This window comes from Pezoporus wallicus, unplaced genomic scaffold (assembly GCF_028554395.1).
Source record: "Pezoporus wallicus isolate ANWC-B61680 ecotype Strahan unplaced genomic scaffold, APGP_CSIRO_Pwel_v1 contig_13283, whole genome shotgun sequence".
NCBI classification, from domain to species: Eukaryota; Metazoa; Chordata; class Aves; order Psittaciformes; family Psittacidae; genus Pezoporus; species Pezoporus wallicus.
Genome location: NW_026638878.1, coordinates 69,426 through 95,402, shown reverse-complemented (window position 1 = coordinate 95,402; position 25,977 = coordinate 69,426). Strand labels below are relative to the sequence as shown.

The window sequence follows — 25,977 nt, the reverse complement described above, 5'->3', positions numbered from 1 at the left end:
CTTCAAGAGGTTCATTACTTTTGTCTTTTTGAGATCAAGAGATGAACTGACTTGTAAAGGATTTGAATCCCAGCATGACAGCTGAATGCATCACTGCTCTGCCTGATTCTCAGGCTTGCAGTAAGGCCTGCAGCAGTGTAGAATATGTAAATGAACAGCTAACACAGGCTTACAGCATGCAGCTCCACTGGGGAAAGATGCTGCCCAACCTCCAGGGTCCTCTTGTCCTCAGGATGGTGGACAAGGATTCAAGCATGGGCCTCTCTTGGGCTAGGAAGACTTCCTAAGTTGAACACAGCTGTTTGCTGACTGGTACAATGCAGGATCCATAAAAAGGACTTCACCCTTCTTTCACACTAAGGATCACAGCACTCTGCAGATACCAGTGCTCCCTGGCATGGATGAGTCCATAGGATGGCTCAGAATCACTCCCTGTGTCTTACAAATAGGAAACGGAGGCAAGGCAGGTTGAAACCACTCATCTGGGTTTGCCTTTCAAGGTAGGCATGGAATTGGAATAGAAACCTTCAGATTATTGCTGCCTGCCCCCCACCATCCCACCTCCCTTTTGCCTTTCCCCCAGTCCCCTTAAAACTCCCATCTCTTACTGACATTATTACAGCACATCCCAAGGGGTCATACCTCAGGCCCACAGGTAGAGGCAGGTTTTTATAGGAGGGTGAGTAACTCAATAACTCAGCCCAGTGGAACATTCATCCTGGGCCACAGGAAAGGGTCAAGTTCCCACAGCAGACTACACTGCTGCTCCCAACGCCTCTTGCAACTCCTAGGTACTACACAAGTGCAGAACATCACTCTCCTACAGATGCTTCAGGTAGGAACTATGAAGGGAGAAGAAGCAGGGCTCAGCTAAAAGAGGAAAAGGCACAAGATGACATCTTGTGCAAGCATCCTATTTAGTGACTATCTGCAAGCCAGGCAGTATGAGTAAGAGACATTAATGGATCTCTCACAAGCCCTCGCTATTACTGTTTCACAGGGGCATCAGAGCAAAAAGGAAGTTTTAAGAATGAGTAAGTTGAGTCCTTTGATTCATTACTCCCTGTAAAGTCTTAAAAGCACTACAGCGAGACAGAAAACACCAAATCAAACTGCAAACAGCATTCCCCTGATCCGGAGGGTTTGCCCTTTGGGAGGTAGTTGGCTACTTTCACTGATGTCCTCTCTGCTAAATCCCCAAGAGTTTCTGAAATCACTCTGCAGAACAGTTGGCTTTCCAATCGTGTTGCCCTCATGCTGAGAGTATCCCTAATTCATCTCTGTGGGGATGAAAGGAGCTGGGAGGAAGGCATTCAGCTCTTCTTCAAATAAATCCCTCTTTGCTTTCAAAGCAGCCCAGGAATCTCTCAGCTGGCATTTTCGTTCATGACTAAACACTGGTGGAGGGTGTAATATGTGGCTTAAAGGAACAGCTCACTATGAACACATAAACAAACTGCCAGGCTTACACTGGCTTTGCTTTGCAGCAGGACTCAGACACTGGGCGCTGATGGGCTTTTGCTACCCCCTTTCCTTTACATAATTAAAAAGTGATTATTTTTGCAACACGGGATGGAATCATGTTCAACAGCCTGGTGACAGCAAGGAGCTCGAGTAGGGGAGGGGGAGGCACGCTCTGCAACTAGAGGATAAATGGCCTTCAGAAATTGTGGAGGCGGAACAGAAGCTGCAAGGAAAGGAGAGGCTGGGAGCAAAAGGAGGAGCCATTCAGCTCCTGTAGGGGTGTAAATTTCAGCAAAGTGCTGCTCCAGGATGAGGGTTGAGGTCCATTTAGCAGAGCAGTGGGGGAGAAGCTGAGAACCACATTAGGAAAGCCAATTAATTCTTCCCCATGCCCTCAGTGCAGGCTCCACTCGGCACCCACTGCAGTTACTGGAACTCTCCCAAATGACTGTAGTGACCCTTAAAGGCTGCCAGCAAGGCCTGGACTAGGGGCTATTAGCAGGAGCTGCCCAGGATGAAAGAGCACCTGGAGCCTGTGGAGGTGTGTATCCCACGTGAACGGCAGTCTCTGCAGCTCTACGGGGATCAGGCCAAAGCCTCCTGTGGGAGTGTGGGGAAAGCAGGCAAACAAGACAAGAGACAGTTTGGAAGGAAGGCTGACCCCACGGATTGTATGAGTGATCATTTATCTTCGGGAAGGATAACACCAGATCTGTCCTGCAAAGATAAGGATGAAGAGCAACTTGCTTGGCAGTTCAGGGGAGCAGGGATGGAGGCAGTTATGATGTTTCACTGGCCACGAGCTCACATTTACCCCATTCTGCAAACCCGGGGGGGACCGTATCACTCTCTACAACTGCCTGACAGGAGGATGGAGCCAGGAGGGGCTGGGCTCTGCTCCCAAGGAACAAGGGATGGGACAAGAGGAACCAGCCTCAAGCTGCACCAGGGCAGGTTTAGGTGGAGCTGAGGAACAATTCCTGCCCCAGAGGGTGCTCAGGCATTGGAACAGGCTGCCCAGGGCAGGGCTGCAGTCACCATCCCCGCAAGTGTTCACACACTGTGTACATGAGGCCCTCAGTGCCATGGGTTAGTGGTGGCCTTGGCAGTGCTGGTTGGACTGGATGAGCTTAAAGGGCTTTTCCAACCTGGTTGATTCTGTGATTCTATGTTAACTCATCATTATGTTAACTTAGACTCAGTGCCACAGCAGAGGCAAAAGAGGCAGAGCCCACTTGTGCTGCCTGTGAAGAGCTCCCCCAGCATTACCACCACTGCTTGCATGTGAAGCAGCCAGTTTCAATTTGGCCCTGGTCTCTTCTCAATAGCGGCAGCCTCAGAGCAACCACACTGTACTTAGAGACATTTCCTGTCATAAACTAAAGGCACAGCAGCTCTGGCACTGATTTCAAAGGAGGCAGGCAGCTTGGTGCTCTCAAGAATCAAGAATCTACATCCTGAACACTTTGGGACGCTTTCCTTAAGAGCCCACAAAGTGTTTTGAACGAGGTGCTTGGCCTCTTGAAGGCATTTTGCTATCATAGAAGTGCTACTGTGGCTCGCACAGTCAGACAGCTTCAAACTGGTTCCAAATCACCATAACGCAGAGACTGATCTAACACCTTGCTGTATTTAGTATAGATATTTTTTCCTCATTTTCACAGGCAAATAACCACTAAAATTTGGCTTTGCATCAATAACTTGCCCAAGATAATAGGATAGATTAAAAGAAGCGCTGACTAGCAGGAAAACATGATAAAAAGGTGCTTGACTGCGTGAGCCAGCACTGGCCTCTGTGTCAGCGGCACAATTAGTCCTCCCCTTGCAGGCCGCATGGTTTGGTGTTGCATTTGACAGACAAATCAATCCTCCCCTTCTTCTGAGCACTGCCTAATGAATAAATCAGCAAGGTCACTGGTGCTGCTGCTTCGCCCTTTCCCTGCCAGCCAGCTGGAGCTGGACCTGCCGCCTGGCTCCATCTGCTGTGCTTCCATCAGGTTCCAAGTGTCCTAGGGAGTGAAATGGTGCAGTTAAAACACACGAGTGGGCAGCAAAAGCCCCTGGGTTTACTCCTGGCTAATGTGTTGTCTTGGGCAAGTCACACCTAGCCTCTAGGCCAGACTGCATTCACTTAGCACATCCTCGCTGCTAAGCCAGGGCCTTGAGCTACCTCATCTAGTGTGAGGCATCCCTGCCCATAGAAGGGAACTGGATGATCTTACGGTCCTTCCCAACCCAACCCAGTCTGTGAATCTATGATTGTTATGCCACAGCACTATAAACAAATTGCTATAATGATCTGCTCTTGTGCATACAAAGGAGCCCATACAATAACAATCACAATTGCAGTAATTTACTCAGCACCAAGTATATATTAAGTGTTTTCAAAACACCCAGGAAGATGAGGCTGCTGTCCCGAAGCACTCACTCTAAATGGAGAGAAGGAGGAGATGGGAAGACAAACACGAGTGGACCAGGAGAATGGCAACACATCCGAGTCCTGCCAGATGAAACTTCCTGCTGACCTGCTGCAAAACTGCTACCCAGCCCTAGAGAAAGCTGCGCTGTGCTTGCTTTTGTTTGCTTTACCCATGCCTATTCCCACGGCTATACGAGGTCTCCATCCCCTCCAGCACTCGCTCATGTACAGAATCTCCCACCCCTGCTCCAATTGCCTCACTCCATTTTGTGAGCACCCCGGAAATCCCAGCACACAAGTGAATAACACATCACCTAAATACTTCTTGAGGGCCCACAGAAAGTGCTTCCCGAAGCCTGGCGTAAAGGGTGAACGTGATTTCCGCAGCAGCCACAGGAGTGGTTGGAAAAGAGAAGCCCTCTCAAAGGAAGGCTGAGAAGGCAGAGGTGAGTGCTGGAGGGGACAGGGATGACATATTGCTCACTGGGCCCAAAGTCAACTGAGGAGAGTGTCTCCACTTCAGACAGGGTTCCTTGAGAACAGCAGTTGTTCCCCCCAGCCCAGGCTGTGGGCAGCACTCAATCACATACAGGAGAAGCATGACTGAGCTGGAAAATGGCCGAGACTCTGTAATGACAACAATCCCACCCTCAAAAGGAGTCATTTTGTCATCTTCATTTCATACTCTCCTTCATTACCCTTTTGACACTGCAAGTCAGTTCCCAGCCCTGCCCTCAGCACCCTGCCCATGTTGCTGTCCTACTTCCCAACCTACCACTGCCCTCCCTTTTTCCTGCCAAGCTCACAGCTCCGAGGGAGCTTTGCCCCTTCAACTAGACTGTGAGGTCTCTGGAAAAGCACCTGCCTTCCCCTTGTTGGCTCTGAGGGCCTGTGATGCTTTGGGAGCCAGCTCTCACCTGCACATCTGCATGATTTGTGGATGCGCTGGCACACAAGGATTTAGGAGAGCTGCAAGGAATTTGTGTAGGGATAATCCAACAGCCTGGCACAGCAGAAGCAGCCTGAGTACAAACAGCCATTAGCAAAAGAAGAAAGTAGAGCAGAAGGGAGAGCAGAGGCAGGAGGAAGAGGTAGCGTGTACTTGCAGGAGGAATGAGTGGAGTGGTCCACCTCAGTGCAGGGCAAGTGGTAAGGCAGGAAGGAAGCAAAAGGCTGAGGAAGCCCTTGGGAAAATGATCTGCAAACCCTTGTTCTTGATGTTACAATGAAGATGAGTTACTTACTGCTAAATGGACCAAGAAACCCTGGCACAGAGAGAGAATTATGGCCTGGAGAAGCATGTCTTCCCCACACCAACTTTGCCCACTAAGAGGATTGGTGATACCCCTAGGAAAAACACCAGAACAAATCCTTTGCCTGAGCTGGGCTAGACAGAACTTCCTACGTGAAGTGCTGATTGGAAGTTCCATTTAGGTATTAAGCAAGAAAAGGAATGCTGCGATACTTCCCTCACCAAACAGCACACTTCAACCACTTCTGCTCGAGCCTCAGTGCTGTCAGGACAGCTGACTGCCCCTGACTGCCTATTAGCCACATCATCAAGGAAAGGCCAGCCACAGAAGCTGCAGAAGAAGAGACAATCCCCATACAGTAATGAAAGATGACTGTCTGATGTCCTTATGTTATTAATTACAAATATATATTAATTAGCTATTATTATTCTCATATTCTTGTATTATTAGACATGAATTACAAATACAGCTTTCTGCCATGCAGGCATTCTAGTAATGGTACAAAAACCAAGTTCAACTGCCTCTTTCCATCAAATTGATGGAATAAGAAGTAGCCAGTCCTCTGGGGTAGTATGAATCATCAAAATGCAGCCAACCCTAGGGTGGGATGCAACTGTGTGCAGTGACAGCACCTAATCTATTAAGGCAGAAATGAGCGTGGCTGTAGCAGCCAAAACAGAACACAGAAGTGAAACGAGGCAGAGAGTGCCAAGATTCCTCCCTGCCACAACTTTCCCCAAATCAGGGTGGAGAAACCAGAAGGAGATCTCTTGTTAGTAACCTTGAAGCTGGCCCTGACGCACAGTGACCCTTCATTAGTGACTCTAAGGGCTAAAGACACCTGAGAGGGTCATATCCCATCTTGAAAACACCCCCACTACTCACCATTTGCACTTTCCTCACTGGCATAAATGTGTTAGGAGCTTGAGGATGTTGTAAGGACAGAGCAAAGCACTAAGATGAAGAGCCTGTTGGACTGCACTGTAACTTGTAGCAGGTCCTCAATCACATCTCCTCTCCCACACCACAGAGAACAACAGCACTGCCTGGCTGCCACTGCCTTGGCTTGGCTTCCTCCTTACCCTCAGGATGGAAGAGTTGATCATATCTTGACTTCAGTACACCAGGATGCAAAAAAGCAGCTGCTTTTTTCCTGTTGGTCTGTTCGAACATGCAACACCTCCTCCCCTTCACTGTCTTTTATATGAGCCTGTGTATACAGATACTCAGCAGAGGGTTAAGGTTGTAAATCTAGCTCCAAGACAGTAAATTCAGCTTTTTGAAAACACACATTCATTGTCAGTGAGCAAAAGAACCCAGGGTTTTGCAGACAGCAAGGCTATTAAATGCTGCTGTCAGAACAGCTTTATTTGACTGCATCCGCTTTGTAGATGTAAGAGAAATGGAATTTAGTACTGCTTGGGCCTGCCACCAGCACTGCACAGCCTGTGTGTACAGGCAATGGCTACTGCTTCAAGGACACTCTTACTTGCTCACGTGCAGACCACACAGCACATAGCCACCAAGCCAGTAACATCAACAAAGCAAACCAGACCCTAGGCCCATGAGAGAGACTAAGCTCTAGGGTGCTTTTTGTCTCTATGTAGCTTGAGAGACAGAATTACTCCCAATTTAAGCTCTCAAAGAAGCATTATGAAACAGCAAGGTCCAGCTCTTCCATAAAAGCATACAATCCTGGAAGCAATGAGCCATGAGCCAGGCTGGGCAACAACCTCCCCAGGATACAGTACCACAGTACCTGACTGAGCTAGGCAGACAGCAATGGGTCCTATCAACAGATCATCAGGCAAAAGCAAGTTCTGAGGGCAATCCATCCTCAATGCAGGAAAGAACTGGGAGCAGGTACACTGGAGCTCAGGAAAGGACTGAAGCCCAGGCCTTAAACAGTCCAGGACTGATGGGTAGAGGCGGGGATGGAAAACCCAGGTAAGAGCAATGAAAATGTGTCGGTGTACTCACTGCCCAGCCAGGGAAAGGCTGTGTTCTAGGGCCAAACCTGCTGCCCCTCTCCATGAGGAAGACTCTTCTGAATGGAACTGGGCTGCTGGAGGTTGTTCCTTCCTTCCAGAGCTGCTGCCAAAGGGCACCAAGTTTAAGATGATGGGGAAGCTGCAAGAGGTGGCAGATGCTGAAGGAGGAAGGGAAGATGACAGAAGGGAAGAACAGGTAAATTAAGAGAGAGAGAAGGCAGAGGACCAATAATAACCCCTGCAGAGAGGCAGAAAATCCTTCCCGCTTACATGAAACAGAGTCCCTTGCGCCAGTCTCTTCCTCCAAGCCCCACTGAGACCATTTGCCCTCACTGCCATGACTTAACAGCAGCTTCCCTTTTTGGTGCAGACAGGACAGGCCTGGAGCCCATAGCACAGGAAGCACCGCTGCGAACCACTGACCCCATTTCCTGCTTCAGCAGCAGGATTAAGAGAAGTGACAACTTCCAGCAGGCACTATAGTGGGAGGATCCATCTTGGGACCATAGGGACAACATCTCTACTGAGAAACCCAGGAGGAGATTTTGCTGCAGGACACTTAGAGAGGTGACCTCGGTCCTGCAGGGATGCTGAGCACAGGCTCAGTTACAATGACCAGCTTTTGCCGTAGATAGTTTATGACTAGCAACTTACAGGGAACTTTGAAGGAGATTTTCTTCTTTCAGCCAGCCTACTTCACTAAAGCAGTGAGCAGTCACCACGAAGTCTCAGAAGACCATCGTTTTACCTGCTGATGCACATGCTTAGAGTGCATTTTGGGTTCTCCCTGGAAAAAGGATTTAGCATGCAGAAGCATCCCAGGCTCAGTTTCTATTCCAGCAGAAGTCCTACAAAGCCGCATCGCTGCTTAATGAGATGGCTGTTCCAGCCCCATGAGACTGACTGCCAGGTCCTGCCAAGCTACAGAAGCCAAGTTCTATGAGTGATCCAAGTGCAAGAGGACAGTGTAAGACAGCAGCACAAACAAGTAGACTAAGCCAAGTGAGAAAGAATCAGGCTCTGCATATAGAGATGTCACAACATTTTAGGGCTTATTATACAGGTTCTGTATATATAGGGTCTATTATAAAGCAATAGAGCTGGGCCCAAATGTGGAGAGCAGAAGGAACAGCTCACAAGAAGCAGTACCAACAGTCCTTTGTAATTCACACAGGTGACCATTAGATAGCTCCCTGGCTAAACAGGGCACATTCAGCAGAATTCCTCTCTTTCTGTTTCTATGTGATTTCCAAAGCTGCTTGAGGGAATATCTAGTTCCACTTTAAATTAGTGTGAATCAAGCACTGAAAGCCCCATGGTAACTTGGCAAATCTCTGCTTTAATATAGAGCTTCACTGTAATTAATATCAGATTGTAGAGCTCTGGGATGTACTGCAAGGTCAGTAAAGTGTCTCTGGCATTATCCTGAAGGTCTTTAGGCTGAACAATAAGGAAATAGCATGGGGCAATAACAGCAGCTTTATGGCTTCGAAGGGACACTGCCTCCCTCCATAAGAGGTTACAGAAGCAGGGTTCAGCCTGTGCTCCTCCTGTCCTTGGGAGCCAAGGGACTGATTGTGAATTGGATTAGCAAGGCCGCTGTCAGACGTCTGCAACTCATTTTGCAGCAATCCACACCTCACTGAGGAAACCTCGCAAGGTGTACAAGTCAAAAACGTGTAGCTTTGGCACCAGACAGCCCCTGTGCATCCTCCTGCTGCATCAGCTCTATTATCAGTACAGGCCATTACCCCTCTGTCCTGTGCACCCTGGATATGCAGGGAGACCTACTCACCCGTGGGGCCACGCAGAGCAAGGCTGGGCTATTGCAAAGCTGCACCTCTAAAAGTATAGATACAAACTTTAGCTTAATGGCTTTCCCTTGTTAGTATCCAAGTGTGCACAGGACACAGTGATCTCCCCAGGCAAATGTTCATGAAAAAGGCCAGGTACAAACCAACAGTCATCCTGAGCTCTCCAGAGGAGAAGCTGCAACGTCAAGCAGAGTTGTCTTATGTTTCCCCAGCTGCCCAAAGGCAAAGGGAGCAGCTCCTCCTTAGAGTACAGTAGCAGCATGGAGGAAAGAACATGAATGACCCCACAATGGATTAAGGACAGCAGGGACTAGATGCGGCAGGACACAGAAGGGGAGCCTGGTTTGGGGGCACAGCCTGCATTAAAGTCCTCTCTACCTTACAAGCTCTTCCAGAGCACAGCTTGGATGGGAAGAGAGCAAGGGCCCCCATAACACTGCCACTGACAGGTAGACAAGTCTTCTGCCACCCAAAGCAAGCCCACCCCAAAAGTACCATGGGACAGGGAAGCAGGGACATCCCCCCAAGGCATCAGCTTTTCCTATGGCAACTGGTCTGAGCACAGAACGCTGAGCAAGGTGCTCTCATGTCTTGTATAACTGCAGGTTACACTCACCCAAGCCAAAGGCTGCCTTAAATCAACAGAAAATAGGATGGCAAGAAGCAGGCAGCAAAACAAGCAGAAGAGAAAGACCAGGAAGTAGATATTTCTAGCTTCTAAATAAATCTGACAGGGAATATTCATCTTAAATCAGGGTTGCCACCAAGCCAGTTGGAAATGTGCCTGGCCCGTTTCCCTGTCACCTTGCCAGTTGCTGAGGAGACAACTGAATTTGCCAAGAGTACTTTTTTAATGTCCAAGAACAGGATTTGCTGCACATGCCAGACCCTTTGTACATGCCCAACTGCACTGACTACCTTGGACTTGCTCGTCTGAAACTGCTTTCACAACAGAATTACACGGGTGCCAAATCATTTCCCCAGGTAGTGGAGAATGAAAGCATGACCACAGTGCACACTGGGCTCCCTCTTACCCAGGGTTTAGCATAAAATGCCCCATCTTCTACACAGACAGCTCTCAGCCCGGGTCTGGATGCATTTTTATTGTGGGTGTGAGTAAAGATTAGATGCCGCAGTCTGCTTCCTCTCAGCACTCCAAATCGCTCCCATCTTGGTAGCCTTCCAAAGCCTTTTCATAGCTTCTCTTAAGAGACACATTGTCCTACAATTGGCCAGAAAAAGCTCCCACGGCATCTCAGCACATAGAAGTATGCAAAAAGCCCTGAGTATACACAGCAAGAGAGACCAGACAGGAGGGGCTTGGGGATGCAGGTGGAATTTGCAGGATAGAGGCTGTTACCACCCTGGCCAAACGTGATGGAGATGCAAGCACTAGCCTGAGTCTCCCCCTCGGAGAATATTAAACCTCTATCAAGTCAACCTGATGTTAGAGCTGACCTCAGCAAGCTAACCTGGGAGGAACATTAGTGTAACTGGTCAGAAACTGATCGTTTTTGGGGATCACTGAGATTTTCCCAAGGCATTCCACTCCAGCTTCATTCTGCCAGTGCAGAAGCCAACGTTATAAGCCAGCTTCAGTGGGAGCAAATCAAGGCAACCTTATTACCCCCAAAACCCCAGCCAATTTTCCTACCTTTTGCTCTCTTCAGTTTGAGTGTCCTGAACACATCCTCACCTTGCCACTGTCACCATCCCACCCCCCAAACTCAAGTCCAGCTCACTGAAAACAAGGGTTAAGAAGAAAACAGCAATTTTGTGCCTGGCATTTGTGCTGCTGGATTCTAGCCTGGAAATAAAGGACTATAGAAAAAACACTTGTAAAAATATAAACACAATGTGCTCAAATCATGCTTCCATTGACTTTGAACAGTGTTATGCCTGGAGTGAAACGGCTCTGTTGGGCTTCAGCTTGTCCTCAGAAACGCATTCTGGGTTCTCAGCAAAGCCATGGGAACTACATGGGTATCTCCAAGGGAAGAATTTGGCCAATTCTATTTAACTATTTAAAATTTCAGGGTTATTTGCAGAATATGGGCCAGAGTCCCATAAAAGCAAAACAATATGAAGAAAAAGATATTCCAGAATGCCTGTGCAACAGCAAACTGCACCCTCTTCTCTCATCAAAGCACATCAATTCACAAAGTGATCAGCATGGGTATTGATTCAGACAAGCAAGAGGCAATATTTACCTAAGCACCTGAGCTTATGGTGTGTTAGAACCACCAAACAGCCTGCAGCCCCAGCAACTGTATGCCATGGGAGAGAATTCTCTACCATTTCAGCCTTAAAAGAGCCATGAAGCAGTTGATAGCATGCACAAAAGTGTGCATTTTGGCAGCATGGGGGTAAGACATTCTGTGTTAGAGCCAGAGCCTTTTGGGCTGGTTCATGTTGACTCAAATGAGCAGCTAAAACTCATTGTCACGTGTTCTCCTCCCTCTTGTTGCCATACTCATCCCTTCAAATCCCTGCGCCTGGGACTTCAGCAGGAATTTCTCTCCCCCCCTTCTCATAAGGAGGAAAAAATAAGCACAGAGCTCAGCAAAGCAGGCACAAGAACCATCCATGCCTCTTCCCACACTCTTGTCATGTTTCTCCCACAGTGCCCACCTGCTGAAGCCAGCCTGGGTGTTGTGAACAGCAGAGGAGGAGGAGCACTGGTGTATATTCATCCTGGAGCTCCGCTCATGTGTTCTTCAGTCCAATCCACCCTTCTTACCCAAATCCCCCTGTTCCCACATCCCAACCCTAGAACTAGATGCTCATCAGCTCCAAGCATATAGTAGGAGATGTAAGGAATGCCACTGGGGCTCTCAGCAGAGAAACCTGCAATAACAGGAATTGGTTTAAAAGCCAGATATTGATGTGTCCAGAACATGGGCTGTATTTAATAGCATTTTCCAGGAAGGCATTGCTGCTATCATGTATGCTTGTCAGCTCAGTGTAGTGCATTCATTGCAAGCGTAAGGAAGCCCGTATCTGACTTAAAGTACAATTAACCCAGAAGAGAGGTCACTTCTGCAACAGGGGTCCTATTTGTTTGGAAATGCTTCTGTGGTGAATGGCATCTCCTCACCACTGAGAAAGTACATCTAAACCCCAAAGAGTTCTCATCCCAAGGGAAGCAGAAAAGCCCAATAGAGATTATTAGGACAATTTATGTCACTAGATGATGGTCGTAGTTTGATACCTTAACTGTTCTATGATTCTATGATACTAGAAAAGGCTCACAGCCCACCCACTATCAGCACCTTCAGAAACCTACCTGTGTTAGCACAGGAAACCCAGGAAAGAAAATACCAAAAGCAGCTTTAAAGTGTTCTCCTTTTAACTTCTTTTCCTTCTGTCACCTTTAGGAGCAGAAAGGACCTCATCCTGAGAGACAAGCAGCAGGTGGGATCAGCAGCACCTTTGCCAATTCAGTCCTACCCCAATTTTGTCACCATTTCGGGTACAGGACTCCCCTAAGTCACCTAATTTACCACTGTCCTACAATAGAGTTGGCCCCATGACACACAGCCACACAGCAGCAGAAGAGGGCAGAATCAGCTTGCACTCCTCGATACATCCCTGGCAGGCAGACAGCACAGAGACCATGCAGCACTTTGAGACCCCCCAAAACAGTCTTAGATTTCATCTCCTTTCCCCCTTTAGCACATACATGAGCCCTTTCAGGGAAAGGACTGGATTCTCTTTCCTGACAATCCTCAGCTAAAATGACAAGGCCACATCAGCAAGTGGGACAGCTGGGCCACATAAAGTGGCACAGAACTGGTGCCACAACAATATCAAGACCTAGTAATTTAGGTACCATTTGGTAGTGGGTACCTCTGGAATCACAGCAGGGCTCTGGCACCAGTATAGTGCCCATTGCTTCCAGGCACAATTTGTAGTAGTAATGCAACTCCCATCATGATAAGCTCAGTGCAGGCGAAGCTGCCAGCACCCTCAGCAGGTACAGCTGGGAGACGCTTCTCCTCAGTCCATTTCAATACACTTCTCAAGGAGTACTTCACAATCTGATGTTTTCCCAGAGCTGAAGTGTTGTGAATCATCTCATGAAAATCACTTCAGCTGCCTGTGAGTTACAGAATGATGGAAAGCACACTTTGGGGAAAAGAAATAAAGCACAAGCTCCACAACAAGACCCAAAAGCCTCCTGGCCAGGAAGCATGGCTGGTGCTTGGAAGGCACATGGAGCCTCAATGAGGAGTCTGTGCTTTCCTAAACTGGAAGATGTTTGGCTTCGATTTAACCAAGTTATGAATGTATAAAAATTACATACTTAGCATGCAATGTAGTACAGTCACAGAATGGTTTGGGATGGAAAAGACCTTAACATCGTCCAGTTCCAACCTCCCACCATGAACAGGGACACCTCACACTAGACCATATGTCCCATGGCTCTGTCCAGCCTGGCCTTGAACACTGCCAGGGATGGGGCAGCCACAGCTTCTCTGGGCACCCTGTGCCAGTGCCTCAGCACCCTCACAGTAAAGAACTTCTTCCTTATATCTGACCTGAACTTCCCCTGTTCCAGTTTGAACCCATCACCCCTTGTCCTATCACTACAGTGCCTCATGCAGAGTCCCTCTCCAACACCCTTGTAGCCCCCTTCAGATGGAAGCCTTTGTGCAGCCCTAACTCTGCATTAGAATATTCTTACTCATTTAAGTAAGGGTTGCAAATTATTTCTCTGTTAATTACTTCAGTGATGGACATTATTATTTTCCCTTTTGGAAGGCAGACTCTATTTCAGGAGGGTTAATAATCCTGCTAACTTCCCTTTCCTAAACTCTTCATTGCTGCTGATAAGGTTCCACCTGCTTTTGTTAAGACTGCAGGCTTCTAGCTCATTCATAATTGGATACATCCTGTACCAAATATTTCTCGAAGTGCTGATATGATATCCCAGATGGTAATATTCTCTTTCCTCCGCATGTAATTTCACAAAAAGGCCCGCTGACAGCTAGTGTTTAAAGGAAATTCGTGTCTGCAGACATGGTGGGTGATCAGATCTGCTTTATGTTAGGGATGGGTAAATCCATTCAGATGAAAAAGAAGTAAAGAGAAGTGTAGCAGAGCCAAGGACTGGCACCGGGGAGTCCTGGGCTTCATTCCCAGCACTGCCACCGACCTGTTACGGACCCATTACACTGCTCCACCTCAGCCGCCTTCAACTGAAATGGGCTTATTATTGGCAATACCTACCTGGCAGGGGTCTAGTGGGGATTAGTTAATATTTGGAAGCACTTTGAGATCCTCTGAGGGAAGGTACAATATAAATGCAAAGCAGTTGCACTGCTACTCTATTAACTGTTGACAGCCTGCTCTGCTCCTTGTTTGAATGGCCTGCCCACATTCCTGCACGACCCATGAATGCAAAGACCTAGGATGAATAAGAGGCCCAATCCAAAAGCCATCCAGACAGAAGTCCCCATGAGTTTTCCAAGGTGTGTTTCTCCCATCTCCTTACTACTAGTACACAAAAGCAAAGCTCTGTATGCAATAAAGGACTGCTCAGCAGAGCATAAAGAGCTGGAGCATTACCAGGACTAAACACACATTAAGGCCTTTCCCATAACTTAATCAAACATTTCCCATGGGAATCTCGGAAGGAGGGTCTCTCTTCTGCATCTCTCCTGCACAAATCTAGTCGTGACCTTCTAGCTGGTTCCATTCCTGCATCCCAAGATCATCCTAAACCTCCTCAGGGGAAAACAAAACCAGTATTGCCCCAGTGAGGACAATATTTCTCAACCTGCAGCTCAGCAACCGGTCCCCTCCTTCTGCAAAATCATCCACATACAAATGCAACAAGGGACAGGGCAGTGAAGTAGTCATTTTTCAAAAGGCCAAAAGGCTGTCCCTGTGCTGAGGAAGAGCAACAGACACTGCACTACAAGAAGTAATGTGCTTTAACCTCAAAGCATCAGTAAAGATCAACCTCATCAACCTCATCTCTGGAGGTGAGATTATTCTTCCTATTCTGTAAAACAGAGTATAAGAGATTGAGGAGTGCCTCCCAGATTTCATTTTGCCCACAAAGGAGGCAAGAGAAGCCAGCAGCGTGACACTGTTCCTGGTGCCTGACTGCAAAGGCAGCATTGCTGATGACTTGAAATCCACTTCAAGCAGCTTAAAACAGTTCTGCCCCTCTTCAGGCTCCTTTCCTCTCTCTTTGCGTAACAGCGTTTATCTTTCTGAAACTCACTCCCATCCCAAAGTAAATTATAAGGCCAGGACACGAGGCAGGGTCAAAGGCTAGTGTACGATTTGCTGTATCATCTTTGCTCCCTCAAAGCCTTTCCTGAGTCCTAATAAAGATCTCTGAAACAAGATGCTAATGCTGGATTATCCAGGTAATCTCCCAGATTTACTTCCCTGGTTTGCCTGGTTATAAATAATGAATTAGGCCTTTACTTATTATTTCTTGTGCCCTTTGGGGTCGCTGCGAGTCCTGGGAAGGAATACAAATTTAAGAATATTACATCCATTTATTAATATCAATTTCTGCCAATCCTGCCTGAGAGATGGTCCTGGCTCAGCGCATGCTATCGATACAGTGAAGCGCTGGGATGCTAATGGCATGGGTCTAATAGCAAAGAACTGGCCCAGCCTTACTCACCATTCCCAGAAATTGAATTTTAAAAAGGCAGATGGGTGCTTCGTAAGTGGAAACAGAACCAGGTGCCAGCTTTCATTGCTTCTCCATTCCTGAGCACCGGTGAAATTAAAGTTTCCCCACCGGCTTTGTCCACATATGCCTGTCATTACAATTTAGCCCCAGTCTTAAGAGCCCCTGTTATTCCCATATTGGATTTCTAAAGCAGCCTGGCCAATGCACCTTAACTGTTTCACTGCTCCTGAACACAGCAGCAGCAACCACAGGGGCTTGCTGAGCTCTTCAAACCTAAGAGAACCACATCTGTACCACAGACCCTCCCCTCCCTCTCCCTCTTACCTTATTCCATCTGGTCTTTGACATGAATCCAATTAATTCCAGTCATAAATATGAGTATGCCAGCAGCATGGAGTCCCAAACCAAGCTATATTCTAGGGGCTGGAATGAAATTCAGCCACAGTTTGAATGCTGGTAGACTCCTTAGTCCAGGCAGCATGCTCTTACCACCAGGCTCCTCAGCCTGCCCATAGGTCTTCTGCCAGCAATAGCAAAGTGCAGCAATCCCAATACTTTTTCCAAGAACCCTCATAAAATTACTGCCTCTTGACTTCTATGAACCAGTTGAGATCAGAGATGGCTGTTTGAGCACTCCTGGTAGGCTTCACCATGCAGTCCACCCCGTTACCTTAAAAAGCCTCATAATAACTTCAAAGTCCCTTTGCTAAAGACATCAGTTACCAGCCCCCAGATGAAGGGCAGGCAACAGAAACAAGCAAGCAGGAGTCCTAAGTTACTACAGCCTGATCATGCAGATGCTTTTGAGAGCCCAGGCTTGCTCAGAGCTGGGCTGGGCAGGACAGGGTGGTATCACTGCTGACAGTCTATACCAGCTCTCTTACTAGGCATTAACTCTGTGACTTTAGCAAGCATTGCGTGAGCAAGGCCCTAGCACAACCAGTCTCCATCTCCACCTCTTCAGCACCAGGCAAGGCCGGAAGCCATCCCACAGGCACAGAGATCACTGCTTTGGCAAAGGATCTTGAGCTGCAACAGGATTCAGGTGTTCATCAGGGCTTGTTCAGTGTATGAATTCAGTTAACTCTTGAATTCTACACACATCCTCAGTAAAGCCCAGGCCAAGTCCAGTCACTGTCCCTGGCTTTACAGATGCTGCTGAGGGCATCCTTGTGAATACCAACTTCTTCTCTTGCTACCCATGTTCCATCTCCCTCCTGCAACACCAAAGCTTGCCCAGTGAACGCAGCAGCACTGTAATTGCTGAGGCTCCTCCACATCCAGTCCACCACCACTCTCTCCCCAAGCTCCAGCTTGTGGTCATGTTGCAAAGATCTTTGGAAATCTCAGCCAAAATGCATGAGGAAAGCACATTTCCTGTTGCAAAGCTCTTCTCTAGGCTTCAAAATACTTCTTGGATCTTCAGAGTCAAAAAAGGTGCTGTTTTCTTCACTTTTCACTTTGATGTTGTTTCATCTACACCTTTGAAACGTGGATCTCCTTTCTGGAAGCACAAACACAGCTCTTTAAAGACCTTTTATATTTAAAATGCATCTTTTCAAGATCGACCACATATCTGAAACAAAACTGTGTGAATCACTGCCACTGAAGATTGTTGGCATAGCTAAAGGGACTAGGGCTTGTCCTGATTGATGTTGCCCATGTAATGGGCAATCATTACTGGAGATCTTTCCCTGGCACACATACCCTGGCCCTCAGCGTTTGCAGATGCATTCACGCTTACCCCTGGAGCCCCAGGAAGTGATGCTTGTCTCAGCAGCAGCAGATGAGTGACTTCCTCTCTTAAAACGTGTTAGAGCTCTCTCATGAGGAAAGGCCAGTCTGCCACCGTGCTTGAATGAGGACCTGACATTCCTTCTCCTCCCTTGAAGCACAGACCATTTGTTCCCCTTCTTCTCTCAGGTAGTGTAATTGTGTCCCTGGGGGAATGCTGCTAATTGAATGAGACTAAGACTGTCTGAGGCAGCAAAAAAAGGCAGATGGTTACAACTGGGGGATAAGTTGGATGTAGATTGAAGTTCTGCCGCCAACCCCTTGGAGACTACGGATTTCAGTGATGGTCTCAGCAGGAAGGTCACAACTGCAGATATTCTTCCCTTCTCCATGCCTTTGTGATGACCAGAGAGAGCTTGCCTGATAACCACACATGAGGTATAATACCACAGGACTGTCTGGAGACATACTCTTCACTCTACCCAAAGGTTTCCTTGCAATACTGATGTATATGAGATTTTATCTCCTTGGGTGTGATATCAGATGGTTACGTTGCAATCATCAGAATCCTACAGCAAGCTTGAGATGGAGCAGGGAGTATGAGCGGTGTGGGAGACGTGGAGGGCAGAGCATTGTGCTATTCATATCTATTCCCAGAAGAAAGCAAAGCCTTCAGATCGTTTCTATATTTCACTGACAGCCAGTGCAAACATTATAAAAGCTGGTGATGATCTGCCAGAGCTGGGAAGGAATAGAAACACACACAATTGCTGCTGCTTCTGCTGAATTTTGTATGAAACAGGGTAATCTCAGAGGCCTATGTACAATGTATTAGAACAGCCTATCCCAGAGCTTAGAAATGCTCGATCAAGCAGCTGGCTGCCCATCCACTTGGGAAACCAGGAGCAGACTGAGCCTTGCCATGCTTTTGAGGCAATTAAAAACAAAACAGGCGGAGAGAGGGAGACTGAGAGAAAGAGGAAAGGAATTTCCTCATTGCACACTAGAAATGCTGCACAAAGGGTTTGGGTTTAAGCCCACACACCACAGCATTGGACGTCATTCTTTGGATCACTTGATACCATCCCACCAGGCACAGCATTGACATCAGCCTCTGCAGATCAGTCTGTTGCAATACCAGGCTTGCTGCATTCTCCCAGTCTCAGAGATAAGCACCTGAAAGATCCCAGCCCAATACCGCTGGGATGGGCCAGATGGCAACTGATACACCCCTAATATCACCCGGCTGGAGACAGCTCTCGGATGCAGGTTAAAACCCTGACTTCAGCACTTCCACAAGAGAGATTTAACTGTCTCTTGAGTGCTCAGACTCCTCCTGGAGCAACTACAGTCACCTCACACCCTGCTTTAAACAGGCTGCAAGAGAAGGAGCTGTCACCATGGCCTGGAGAGCTGGGCAGGCTGTGCAGCCCCTCAGCCGCTGCCAGCTCCCATGTCCCCTGCCAAGTGGAGTTAGTGGGATGAGAGGAAGGATTTTCTCCCTCCTCTGCCCTTCAGCCGCATTGTTCAAGTCCCGCCCCAAAGCGGGTATATTGCGAATTGAAAGTGTGCATGGCCAGAGTTGCTGCAGTGACCCAGACCCTCTCACAGTGTAAGATCTCTGCTCAGCATTGTAATGCTGATTCACACACTCCCATCGCAAGCAGAGGTGAGATTTTAAATGAGGACAGAGGAAAAGCAAGTTTAGATGCAGAGGATAAGACTGAGGCAGCAGAGATTAGAGCAGCCAAAGGGAAGCCGAAAGTCATACTGTGGCATCCTGTTGCCTTCTATCCGTGACAGACTTGGCTTTTAAACACCACTCCTGCATGGCTTTGTGCAGTGACTGCTCCATGAAATTATTTACCAGGGCAATCAAAGGGAAAAAACCAAAAGGAAAAGCAAAGATCCAGGAAGCTACTCAGATTACAAGTCTGCGCAATTAAAACCCTGATATTTATGGCACTGTAAGACAGAGGCACATTAATAAATAATACTTTGCTCTTCTACAGCACTTTTCCTCTAATGATCTCCAAGCAATTTACAAGTTTTTGCTAGCTGAGCTTCACCAAACCCCTGCGAGGTAAGGAAGAGATAAATTGAGCCCCTTTGCTCCCAGCTGAAGTTAAGCTCTCTGGGAGGGAAGCAATGTAATCTGGAAAAGCAACATGGCCAAACGCATGCGAGCGCAAAAATAAGGTAAGTCCATCATTTTTAACTGTCCAGCAATACCCTAAAACACCTAGGCTGAGGCTTCACCATGCTGGACACTACCTAACACACACTAATGATATTCCTTGAGCCAAGGACACGAGACGTGCGAAGCATAAAAGAACACGGGTTCAAGGCAGGCAGGAAGCCGCAGGAGAAGTGTCTTGCATACATTCACTCATTGCAGTGCTCTAATCACCACACAGCATGCCCTGGCTCTGCGAGGCTGGCACTTAGTTGCAGGAAGAATATTGCCTGGAGAACACCTGAGTTATCGGGGTCTGGGCTTCCCTCAGGAAGGAAGAACAGCAGCATCTTTGGCATCCAGGTCCCAGACACGACAGAGGCGCAGGGTAGCAGATGGCAGCAGGGCTGGTTGGCAGCCAGCTGGCCGGGTTACACAGAGCTGGCTGAGAAGCTGATCAAGGCCTTCGGATCACAGGACTGTCGCCCAGGTGAGGACTGCAGAGCTGAGCAGATTCTGAAGTGGATGCATGGTCTAGCCCCTCCATCCTCCAGAGCTCGTCCTCCCACTCCTTTATGCTTGTAGAGTGGGAGATTCTCTCATGAACCCTGAAAAGGAACAGCAAAGTCCCTCTTCCTCCTGGGAGCAGAAAAACTGGTGGGTTAGGACACGGGGACCCCAAAGGCTACAGTGCCTTCAGGCCACAATTCAGTAACTGATCTCTGTGGGCCTGACACTAATGCCATGATCTCCATTAGCTCTTGGGAGCTGAGAAACCTTCTCAGACTGTTTTGCTCTTAAAGCTCAAGAGACTCACCTTTGCTTGTTCTTTCCCAAGCTTTTCAAAGCCAGGTCCTATGCGCACTGACTAATGATTTAGAGCAGACCAGCCTGTGCTGCAGCCAGTACAAAGCCTGACGCTTGCCCCGCATGAGGAGGTGTGTGAGAGCAGAGATCCTTGTGATCTGTGGCACAGGCTGGCTTCTCCAAGCACAGACCTGCAGAGTGAGCACAGCCGAGGGGTACGGCACAACTGCCGGGTGGTCGTGCTGCTCACTCTGGCCAACATCCAAAGCCAACTGATTTACCACACGGCCAAGAGGAGAAATTAGATGCTTTGCTTAGAGGTTTAGATTTATTCTCCTAAAATAAACCCCATAATCACCTACCCAGTGGCTGCTAGAAATGTGTAAACCGGTTAAACACACTTTATAAACCCTTAAACAATAATACACTTTACTGAAACAGTCACAGGAGCAATTTCCACCTGTACTTACTGTCCAGTCATCTGAGCACAAACAGCCCTGAGATTTATGCGCTAGTGGAAACATAATTTCTATTATCTCCAACATTAAACTTGGCAATGGAAAATCCCATGCCTGGAGTGCAAAATCAATTTCAATAACCAGAATAGCAAGAAGTCAAAGGCAGGACTTGGAAAGGACACGACTTCCTCAAATAGCCAGCCGGCTTGCTTCCTCATGGGATGCCACTGGGGCAGGATGGGATGGGCAGCTGGGTATTCTGGCTAGATTTTCTCTCTGAGCATGAAATATTGGTGTAGCTACAGAAGGCTGGCTCTGGACCACAGCAGTGGCTCTCAGACTTTGTTTTCCCTGTCAAAACCCACACCTGGGACATATGACAGAAGAGAAACAACTAAACTGCAGGGTTTAAGCTTGCTTTTCCCTGCATCCAGACCTGAAATACAGCTAGTCTACAGCAATGTCTCTGAGGCAGAACCAGGTGTGATACGCCAGATCCTACAAGGGGTAATCTAACCCCCATGCCAGTCCTCACTGGATCACAAAGGAACCTGCACAAAAGGTTTCCTGGATAACAGATTACAGGTAGACCTTATCCTGCCTTGGAGAAGGTAGATAAAATAAGTAACCTGCCAAGATCCATTCCAGGCTGATTTACTGGAATGACAAGACATTACCTTAGACCTGACACACAAGGTTTTAATTCCCTTCCCACTGTTGAGGTATGAGGGTGACAGAGAGGAAGGAGTGTTACCATAACTGTAACAACTCAGAATATTCCCATTTGCCAGCAAAATACCAGCTCCCAGTTTGGAGCTCGCTCTGAACACCCATATCCTACTTTGGAGGCAGAACTCAGACAGCTTGTCAAGCCATGATATGACAGGCACCTGTATCCAGGGTTTGCACCCAGCTCAGATGTGATGGTTTCACAGAGGAGTTCCATAGGTTTCTAAAGTCATAGAATCATAGAATAGTTAGGGTTGGAAAGGACCTTAAGATCATCCAGTTCCAACCGCCCTGCCATGAGCAGAGACACGTCCCACTAAGCCATGCCACCCAAGGCTTTGTCCAGCCTGGCCTTGAACACCGCCAGGGATGGAGCATTCACAACCTCCCTGGGCAACCCATTTCAGTGCCTCACCACCCTTACAGTGAAGAATTTCTTTCTTATATCCAATCTAAGCTTCCCCTGTTTAAGTTAGAACCCGTTACCCCTTGTCCTGTCACTACAGTCCCTAATGAAGAGTCCATCCCCAGCATCCCTATAGCCCCCCTTCAGATACTGGAAGGCTGCTATGAGGTCTCCACACAGCCTTCTCTTCTCCAGGCTGAATGCCATTCCTAGAGGTATCAGCTCCAGATGGGAAAACTGCAAGGGTGGGCTTAGAAGCAATGCTTTCACATGTTTGTGCTCATGCATTCTCTTCTAGGACCTCTTTATTGAGGACTACATTACAGATAGCTAGAGTGATTGAACCATGTACTCAGATCCTTATATGCATCCTTATGCAGACAGAGCTCCAGCTGCCTCTTCCCTCACAGCCTTTGGTTTCCAGGGAGTTGTGTCAGGTTTTCATTCATTACTCCACCCTTTGGGAATGAAGACAGGCTGGTACTATGACAGCTTTGCCCTGTGAAGGCAATCTTTCACCCTCCATTACAAACAGCCCTGCCCTTCTCCCCACAGTGAATTCAAGACTGAAATGCAAAGCCAGCTATTTCAACATTTATCAGGAAAGACAGAGAGGGGATAGCACATAGAGACACAAAACCCTTCTGAAAGAGGCATACAAAAATTAAATGCCATCTTCAGTGCAAGAATATTCACAAGCCACACGGAGCTGAGCCTCTGCCATGAACTACAATCAAGAAATGAACCCAAGGCATGAACTGCTCTCCTAGCTCCCCTCACTTGTGTCTGCATGATAACCAAGAGCCAGTGCTGCAGAAAAGGAGAGAGACTCCTGAGTGATCCTTTCTAATAGATTCGTCTTTTATCATGTTTTCATGACCTTTGTAAAAGGCAATTTAAATTCTAATTGTCCTGTGAGCACCACAGGAATCAATTAGTGACACGAGATGTTAATTGTGCAGACTGGGAGGAGGCAGTGCGAGGCTGCTCAGCTCCAACACGGGGTTAATAGCCCAGGGGAATGCTGGGATGGTTGAGGCTTTAATCAGTCCTCCCTTTTTAATAGTTTCCATGTTGTGCTGCAGTTGTCAACGTCCATTAGTCCTCTGGAGCACTGAATGAAGCAGTGGCATCCCCTCCATCCCTGCATTCCGCAAGCACACGCACAAAGGGTAAGAATGAACTGCCATGGAGAAAGCAAATCCTAACCCCTCTTTCTCTTTTTGTTCTTGCTTCCCCCTCTCTACAGACCCTGCATAGGAATCAGGCCTTGGGCACTGGCCATTACAAAGCAAACGCTTCATGTCTGTGGGCTTTAGGGTAGGCGAGCCCTGGCCCTGTCATCTCAACATGCAGCTTGAGCTGTGAAAAGCAAATGCTCCTGGTTTTTGTACCAGGGCACAGAGCATCAGTCACGAAGACCCTGGCACTGCTCAGACTGTCCCTTAAAGTGCCAGGTGAAGGTCAGGCTGAATGCCCAGTATTTACACAGGCACAGAGAAGGAAAATGGCAATATGTAACCCAACAGACTGTCCAGCCCATCCTGGCACAGGTACCTTGCAGTAGAAGAGGACTTGGCACAAGTGACCAAGTGCAGCCTGAGACACATTATTTGTTACTGATTTCTCATCAGGTGAGAGTGGTCCTGCCCTGCTCCTGCACCATCTGGCTGGCCAGCAGCTGTGCACAGGGAACTTAGGCAGTGGTTCAGGTGCCCTCAGCATCTCCACAATGTGTAGTACAACTTCAGGCTAGAGAAGCTTGTGCTATGCATCCAGGGTGGTTAAATCCCCTAGAAATAACAACCCACCAGCCATCACAGACCATAAACACCACCTCAATCTACATTAGGTGCTTAGCCAGCCCTCAGCCTCAGAAGCTGCCTTGGGTAGGTGTTGTGCAGGCCCCTGGAGAATCTGTGCATGGAATTCACACTTTAAAATCTCACTCCCCAACAACTCACCACCAGCACTAAGGCCTTCAAAAAACAGGAGAATGGTATGCATCCATCCTTGTGATACAGAGAAAAACTGCAGCATAAAAGCTAAATTGGCATTAGATTTGTCTTTCAACCCTGTATTTGCACTCTCTTTCATTCTCACAATCACATATTGGCTCCTGAAACTGAACTGGATCATATCAACAAGCTGCATTTTACCTCAGATCTGACACACAGAACTGCAGGCTCGGTCCAGCTGTGCTCCTTCTAAGCTTCTACCTTCATCCAGATGATGTCTGATACATCTCTGATTCCTTAACTCACTCTTTGCTGGTCATCTCAATAACTCACTGCCTTGAGTCAAGCTTTTTTGCCTGCAAATTCAAGAGTGAGTTAGCACCAGTGCCACTTGTCCCTGCCTTCAGGCAGTAAAAGGGTAAAACCACCTCCAGTGCCTTCATCGCCATAGCAGAATGTCACCAACCACCTCTCTTGGAACCATTTATTCTCAGGTTTGAGATTCTTACCCAAGAGATCAGCCTCTTACCCAAAGAGTGCCCTCTCCCAGAGCTTCACCAGCATGTTTAATTACTTCTGACTCTGCCTGAAGCAGAGAACATGCTCTTTCTCAGCAAATGCTTTTCTTGGGAATGCTTTCCCCATGGACACAGACTGAGTTTTTTAATTATATATTCTTCTAAAATCTGTGTCATACTCTCTAGCAGCCTCTGGAATAGGAGATAGGGACCATTTCTGTAAGGAGCACTGAACACAATGGGTATTACACCACCATCACATACCCTTAGCCAGATCATTGTCCTTTTTCAAACTGAGCTTTAGGTACCCAACCCAGAAGAAAGGAGGAGAGGACCTCAGCATCTGTGAGAGCCTCAAGACTGCTGCTCCCTGGAGATGGCATCAGAACCAACACAAAGATCCCTCCCTGTAGCTCATGAGCACGAAGCTAAGCATAGCTTTAGCTAGCTGTAATTTGGAAGAAACAGTTAGCCTACTTATATAGAACACCTCCAAACAGATTTGGGTCTCATGGCAAAACTGCTATGCAGCAATTCCTGCTTTAATGCTCCCAGAGCAAATGTCATTAACAGTTCAGCTCTTGGTTTCCAGAGACCCTTTTATTTTTATATCCAATCCCACATGCACGAAGTTTGGTGAGAGCAGAAAGCCTCAAGCATACTGGCAGGATGTGAGATGGAGCACGGCCTGGGACAGAAAGACTGCTTAGAGTCCAAGTAAGCCAGAGAAGACAGGCAGTGTGACCAGGTCTGAGGCTGAAGCCAGCGGGGCATTGGCACCTCACTGAAATTCCTGAGCCATCTCCTTCCCTCCGCAGGGAGCTCAGAGCTTCCCACCAGCACCATGGACTTCTGTGGCACAAGTGGGAAGAAAAACTGGCAGGTGTGAGGTGCAATCCTCACGTGAGATGCCTCCCATCCCTTGCCAGACAGTCCTTTCCAGCTGCCACATCCGTTTGCCTGAGCTATGGAACAAAGGCAGTCTCCCTCCCACCATCTTTATGAAATAGAATTAGCAGTTTCTCTACTCATCCTCTGCCCAGCACGTCTACAAAGCCTTTTCTGAATTTTCATTAAAAATAATAATGCATTTCGTTCTGCTCCACAAGGCCCATTGCTCACCAGCCCACAGCTCTCAGACTTCACTAGTCTTCCTTTCTTTCACCCGCATAATCATTTCGTGCTCTCACCTTTTCTTGCCATTATTCGGGTGAATGTGGACACGTTTTTATTGCCGAGATTCACAAAACAACTCAGTCAGCCCTTACAAAGCAGACCTGATAGGGATCTAGAAGTGGGAAGGAATGCCTGTGTTCTTTGGTCCTCACACCAAACATGTGGCTGTGTGGTTAGAGCTGATCAGTCTCAGACCTGATGGGGAAGTTCACTTCAGAGCTCAGGGCTGGTATGCAGAGTGCTGTACAGGCTCCTAGCAGAGCTGCAAGTGAGTTTGTTCTGGTGCATTGATTCCTCTGCAAGGTTTGATGCCCTCATACAAAATTAGCATACAGTGAACCCAATCTTTTAAAACCAAAAAGGAAACAAATACCCTCTGAAGGATCATGACAGTACTGAGTAAAATAGGCTCA

General features: G+C 47.7%; 1 long non-coding RNA gene across 5 annotated transcripts in view; it reads right to left on the bottom strand.

Annotated features, from left to right (window-relative positions):
• Positions 1–25,977, bottom strand: part of LOC130601117 (uncharacterized) — a 123,883-nt gene that overhangs the window by 77,045 nt on the left and 20,861 nt on the right. The window lies entirely within an intron of this gene.